The 7,033-nt window shown below is 38.6% G+C and overlaps 1 pseudogene; it reads right to left on the bottom strand.

Annotated features, from left to right (window-relative positions):
* Nucleotides 1-1,398: 1,398 nt before the first annotated feature.
* Nucleotides 1,399-2,513, bottom strand: LOC100661966 (olfactory receptor 13G1-like; annotated as a pseudogene).
* Nucleotides 2,514-7,033: the final 4,520 nt, after the last annotated feature.

The following is a 7,033-nucleotide window of genomic DNA, read 5'->3' on the forward strand; positions in this document are numbered from 1 at the left end:
CCTGTGTTGTTGAATTGACTTCCACATAGTTTTCTTTGACAAGGAAGACACCGTAATGAAGATGGTAATCTACACACTTCACATTAAAAAAGTGAGAAAGGAAAGACAGTCTCTCACAGCTGCAGCTGAACTGGCCTGGCTCAATCACGTAGGCCATGGCGTTCTCGTCTTGATTCTTTAATAAAAAGAAAAAATATCGCTGAACACCAGCATCAGAAAAAGTTTACTAAGATGGAACTTACTCGATAGACATTTCTGAGAACAGATAAAAACAAGAACACTTCCCGAAGAACTGAAATGGCTAATATCTTATTTTCCCAGTTAATATTAGTGACGGTTGTTTCTTTACCAATTACAGCTTTAGCAACGTTTCATTCCTCCTGCCTCCTAGATATAATTGCCCTCATTTCCGACACCACTCCATCCAGGAAAATTGTCACTTCCTTGATCCTTCTTCAAAGCAACTAACACCATTTGAAATAAGTCCCTTCCGACACTCTCTTACTGTGACCCCACACGATTTCCCATTATATGCTGTTTCATTTATTGCAATGAGCAAATAAACCCAATATGTTCACCTGCATGCGGGTTCATGGCAGTCTTTAGCTGGAGGGCGTTGAGAGAAATTTATTCTATTGCTGTATGTTAGGTATTTGTATACTAAGAATTTACTGTTAAATGTTATATAATGGACTTTTAATAATAATATATGGTTCTTATATCCATAGAGTAAAATAGTGAAAGCAGGCAAAAATGACATGGACTTGATTGGGTTTCAGAAGACATTTATGGAAAAATGCCTGCATCAATAGAAATGTATTGCAGGGAATCCTGATTATAACACTAGTTTCAGAGGAAATCTCTACTGCCTATGTCACACATACGTCTCATAATGATAAAGTATGTTTTTTGCCATATACACTGGATACATGATCTTATTCTTAGAACAATTGATTCTGTACTATTAGAAGTAATCTTTTTTTTATTTTACATGTGTGTTTCATGTGTGAGTATGCGTGTGGATAAATGTGTATATGAATTTATAAGATTTGAAATTAGGCAAAATTTTAGGAGGATGTTGGGATATACATTGTGATATATATATCACAGTGTATATATATTTATGTGAGGATGTATGTGTATTGTATTGCAACCATTGTTCACATGAAGAATATGAAATGTGTGGAGGCAATAAGAATGATAAGAGCAGGGTAAGAATCAGAGAAATATTTTATACCCATTGTGATGAATTTGGAAAGTTTTCATGAAGAAGAGTATTTCAAAAACTTGTGGAATTATGTGTAGAAGCCCATATAGTTGGAAAGGTAAGAGAGTAAGTGTATATTAGAAAATAGGAGCTAAGGAAATGACTTACAGTGGAGTAAAACAGACTTGTTGTTAAGAGTGAATGGGAAACGTGGAGTAGAGGCAACCCTGAAAGGTTATTAAAATCTGAGGTGTTCCAGGGGATGATTCTAGCCTAGATCGTTGATATTCTCTTGAAACCACTAATGTTTCGAGAAGAAACAATTTCTTAATCCCCGCCTGCATCTCCTTGTTCTGGAAACTATACACAATCGGGTTTAATGTGGGGGTCACAATAGTATAGAGTGCAGCTACCACCTTGTCCTTGTCAAATGTGTAGCTGGTAGCAGGGCAGATATAGGTGTAGATTACAGTGGGATAGTAGAGGGAAACCACGATGAGGTGGGATGAGCATGTTGAAAAGGCCTTCTTCTTGCCTTCTGCTGTGCGGATTTGGAGAATAGCAGCAATAATAAAACCGTAGGAGATGAAGGTGAGAATGAAGTCACCAACAACAAGGATGATGTCAGCAACATAAACCATCACCTCATTGACTCTCATGGGACTGCAGGACAAAGCTAGAAGGGGAAGTATCTCACAGAAGAAGTGGTCAATGGTATTGGGCCCACAGGAGGTGAGCTTCAGGATGAGATCCGTGTGCATCCAGGAATTGGTCACTGCAATAGCCACGACAATGCTGAGCAAGGCCACACACATATGATGGTTCATAATAGTGCTATAGCGAAGAGGGAAGCAGATGGCCACATAGCGGTCGTAGGCCACGGTGGTGAACAGAATCATCTCAGCCCCAAGGGACCACGTGAAGAAGAAGAGCTGGGACACGCAGCTGACATATGAGATGATCATCTCGGACGTGAGCATGGCCCACAGCATTTTGGTTATGATGCTTGTTGTGCAGATGATGTCCACGATTGCCAGTGCCAGAAGGAGGACATAGTGGTGCTATAAATTATGGCAACAACAATGAGCATGTTGCCAAGAAAAGCCACAAGGCAGATGAAGAGAAAGATAACAAAGAGAACTCCCTGGAGTTCAGGATTTCTGGTGAGGCCCAGAACTATGAACTCAGTCACTATGCTGTGGTGCATCCTCCTTTGGCGATTAAATGACTGACATTGCACTGGTTGAATGACGGGAGTTAAAGGGATCTGCAAATTGTTATTAGGAGATTTTCTGTGGTGAGCATGTGTGTGTGAATTTAATGATTTGATACAACTCTGTATTAGGGATTCCGTTACGATGGAATTCTCCCTTCCAGACAATACCCTTTATTTTCCAGACAGATGCCATTCTCTGACTTGTGTTCTTCTATTGATGACTCGAACAAACTAAAGCCAGTGGTTAAGAAGAAAAAGATAAGAAAAATAAGTCTCTTCATAAAATTCTATATTATTTCTGAGTTGAAACTTGTCTGAGAATAATTTATATTCTTATGTACACACCCCATGAAAATGTAATACAAATAAATACATATCTCTTTAACTTGGTTAGTTACATGATATTCTTAGATGTCTTCCTTGAGACATATTAATAACTAGAACAACAGAGCTAATTACCATGGGGACATTTCAGGGAAAAAATGCCTATCATAATAATGTAACACTGGATATCCACATGGCCACTATTACAGTCGAAATACTAAAAAACTTAACCATATATCTGCCTTGACATTTTTTCTTCAGTTTGACAAGCATATTGCTGAAGTTGAGTGAACTAATCATTTGCTGCACTGTCAGATAATGGCAAGATAATTGGGTTTGAAAACAGATGATCTAGTATTGCATCTTGTTTTTAAAACATTACCATTTTAAGTTAAACATTTAAATTTCATAAGCTTCAGGTTACTTAGTTCTAAGAAATTGGATAATTTGGGATAAAAATTAGAAATTATATAAAAACTAGAACTGAACCAGTTGTCACTGAGTTGATTCCAACTCATGGGGTCTCCATGAGTGTCAGAGCAGAATTGTCCTCCACAGGGTTTTCAGCGGCTGATTTTTCAGAAGTAGATCTCCAGACTTCCTCCCGAGGACCCTCTGGATGACTTGAACCACCAACGTTGTGACAAGCATTCGAGGGCTTAACCATTGAACAACTCAGGGACTCAGACCCATATATTGTATAAAAAAAAAAAAATAGACAGAGCTAAAGTTTCATAAGGATAACCAAGGGAAAGAGGCAGCTGGAAACAGTTTTCTGGAAAGCAGCCACTATGAGTATAAATGAAATTCTTGTGCTATTTTATTCTTTCCCAAAACTTCTGTAGCATTTTTGCTACCTGTTTTCTTTTTTGCTTATTTACTTTGTTAGTTTCTTTCTTTCTTTTTTTTTTTTTAATGCAGAGTACGTTATTTACATGAATTCGTGGCTGTTAGAACTGTCATGATTAGGTGAATCTAGTAGAAGTTTTCAAAATACTCATGAATTTATTCTCAGTTTTATATTTTTCAGTGTCCTTCGACTTTTAGAGCTTATAATTTTTCCCTTATACCTAAACAGAAGCATAAATACAAATCCTTTTCGAATGTGGGTCCAAAGTCAAGTCTAATTTGTAGCCTTGCAGCCTCATTTAATTAACCAGCTAAATAAATTTAAGCTACTGATTGATTCATTGGCAGTTGTTCAGACCAAGAAAAAAAAAAAGATTTTGTCTAATATATAATCAAGGTTGAGGATTCTTAGCTTTAATTTTCATTTCCCTGTAATGCAATAACATAACAAGTACCATTACTTGGATATATGATATGTGACAGATTCTATAGATATGATATAATTTAATCCCCACACTACACTGAGTCTTTAATAACTGAAGGCTAAAGTCTCAATGTGGCTGTGATAATGAAACACTGCACAGAGAGTTAAAATAACCATGGCTAGAATTACACATCTTATAAACGAGTGGGCCAGGATTGGCACTTAGATTGTCTGACTCCAAAAATATTGTTATTAACCTTCCTGGTATATGCCTTTAGGCAAAGCACAGCAAAATTACACAACACATGAATAAGTAATATTTGCAAGAACATGGAAGGTTTATTTTGAATGAGATATGATTTGTGGAAAGAAAATATACACAAATTTTTTGTCTTTAAATATTTAAAAGATTTGATACTGAACTAATTTATATCAACCAATTGTTAAAGTATTGAGTGTTAAATATGGTTTCAAATGATATTAAAAGGGTGTGGGAAGATCACACCATCTGAGCCAGAGATCTGGCATCAAAGTTTCTTGAGATGAATCTATAAAAAAAAATCAGTCCCCTTCCAGCCTACATGACATTACCTACAAAAAAAACTCAGTTGCCACTGAGTCAATTCTGATTGATGGCGACCCTATATATTTCAGAGTAGAACTGTACCCCACAGGATTTTCAATGCCTGAGTTTTTGGAAGGAGATCATCAATCAGCCCCTTCTTCTGAGGTGCCTCTGGGTGGGCTCAAACCTCAAACCATTTAGTTAGTAGTTAAGAGCATAAACATCTGCCCTACCCAGAAATAAGTACTCAATATAAGCAGAACACTTCCTGTCGAAGCAAAAAAAAGCTTCAATTTTCCCTCAAAGAACCATTATTTATCAATGTAAATAATATTGTTTATCAAAGTTACTTATCTATATAATTGTTGCCTATCAAATCTTCTGAAGCTTGGTATAAGGGAGAGATTCCAGCACCAAGATACAAAACCATGTTACACAAAATGCCAGTGCAAGGAGGTAGGAAGTACAAATCCTGTCCACCGTCTCTGAGTTAAGTGCAAAGGTGAGAGAATCTGGAGGTTTTTTTTTTTTTTTTTTTCTCATCGCCTTTTGTAATGCCACCAATTCTCCTTCACAGGAACAATGGCATTGATTGGGCTCTGTTCCCAGTACTGATTGCATGAGTAAGGATGGGTTACTGTGCACAGAAGAGGCTGAATCCAGGAGGAGACTCTGACACATTTCACTAGGAGGAGGAATCTATGGACTATAAAACCCTAGTACAGAGTGTCTACTTTTGGTCCAGGGTGGAGATATTTATTGCCCATTACCCACAGGTGTCCAAATAGTGTTCAATAATTTCTCCCAAAATTCTGCAAGTGAGGTTGGTCTGACTTGTATAAATTACACTGGTATCTCCAAAGGCCACAGCTTTCAGAGAACAACAGTCTGCTCACATCAGCACAAAAGTCTATTTTTTCTAAGTCTTAGAAATCAAAAGCCATTTACTTTTTTTAAAATAATTTTTATTGTGCTTTAAGTGAAAGTTTACAAATCAAGTCAGTCTCTCACACAAAAACCCATATACACCTTGCTACACACTCTCAATTACTCTCCTACCTATGAGACAGCCTGCTCTCTCCCTCTACTCTTTCTTTTCATGTCCATTTCACCAGCTTCTAGCCCCCTCCACCCTCTCATCTACACTCCAGGCAGGAGATGCCAACATAGTCTCAAGTGTCCACCTGATCCAAAAAGCTCATTCCTCACCAGCATCCCTCTCCAACCCATAGTCCAGTCCAATCCACGTCTGATGAGTTGGCTTTGGGAATGGTCCCTGTCCTGGGCCAACAGAAGGTCTGGGGGCCATGACCCACCAGGGTCTTTCTAGTCTCAGTCAGACCATTAAGTCTGGTCTTATGAGAATTTGAGGCCTACATCCCACTGCTCCACTGCTCCCACAGGGTTCTCTGTTGTATTCCCTGTCTGGGCAGTCATCAGTTGTAGCTGGGCACCACCAAGTTCTTCTGGTCTCAGGATGATGTAGTCGCTGGTTCATGTAGCCCTTTCTGTCTCTTGGGCTTGTAATCGCCTTGTGTCCTTGGTGTTCTTCATTCTCCTTTGATCCAGGTGGGTTGAGACAAATTGATGCATCTTAGATGGCTGCTTGCTAGCTTTTAAGACCCCAGACGCCACTCTTCAAAGTGGGATGGAGAATGTTCTCTTAATAGATTTTATTATGCCAATTGGCTTAGATGGCCCCTGAAACCAGGTCCCGAGATCCCTGCCCCTGCTACGCTGGCCTTCAAAGCATTCAGTTTATTCAGGAAATTTCTTTGCTTTTGGTTTAGTCCAATTGTGCTGACCTCCTCTGTATTGTGTGCAGTCTTTCCCTTCACCTAAAGTAGTTCTTAGCTACTATCTAATTAGTGAATGCCCCTCTCCTACCCTTCTTCCCTCCCCCGTCTCGTAACCACGAAAGAATGTTTTCTCTTCAGTTTAAACTATTTCTCAAGTTCTTATAATAGTGGTCTTATACAATATCTGTCCTTTTGCCTCTGACTAAATCCACTAAGCATAATGCCTTCCAGGTTCCTCCATGTTTTGAAATGTTTCGTAGATTCATCACTGTCCTTTATCGATGCATACTATTCCATTGTGTGAATATACCATAATTTATTTATCCATTCATCCATTGATGGGCACCTTGGTTGCTTCCATCTTTTTGCTATTGTAAACAGTGCTGCAATAAACATGGGTGTGCACGTATCTGTTCGTGTAAAGGCTCTTATTTCTCTAGGACATATTCCAAGGAGTGGGATTCCTGGATGGTATGGTAGTTCTATTTCTAGCTTTTTAAGGAAGCGCCAAATCGATTGCCAAAATGGTTGTACCATTTGACATTCCCACCAGCAGTGTATAAGTGTTCCAATCTCTCCACTGCCTCTCCAACGTTTATTACTTGGTGATTTTTGGATTAATGCCAGCCTTGTTGGAGTGAGATGAAAT

This window comes from Loxodonta africana, chromosome 16 (assembly GCF_030014295.1).
Source record: "Loxodonta africana isolate mLoxAfr1 chromosome 16, mLoxAfr1.hap2, whole genome shotgun sequence".
NCBI lineage: Eukaryota > Metazoa > Chordata > Mammalia > Proboscidea > Elephantidae > Loxodonta > Loxodonta africana.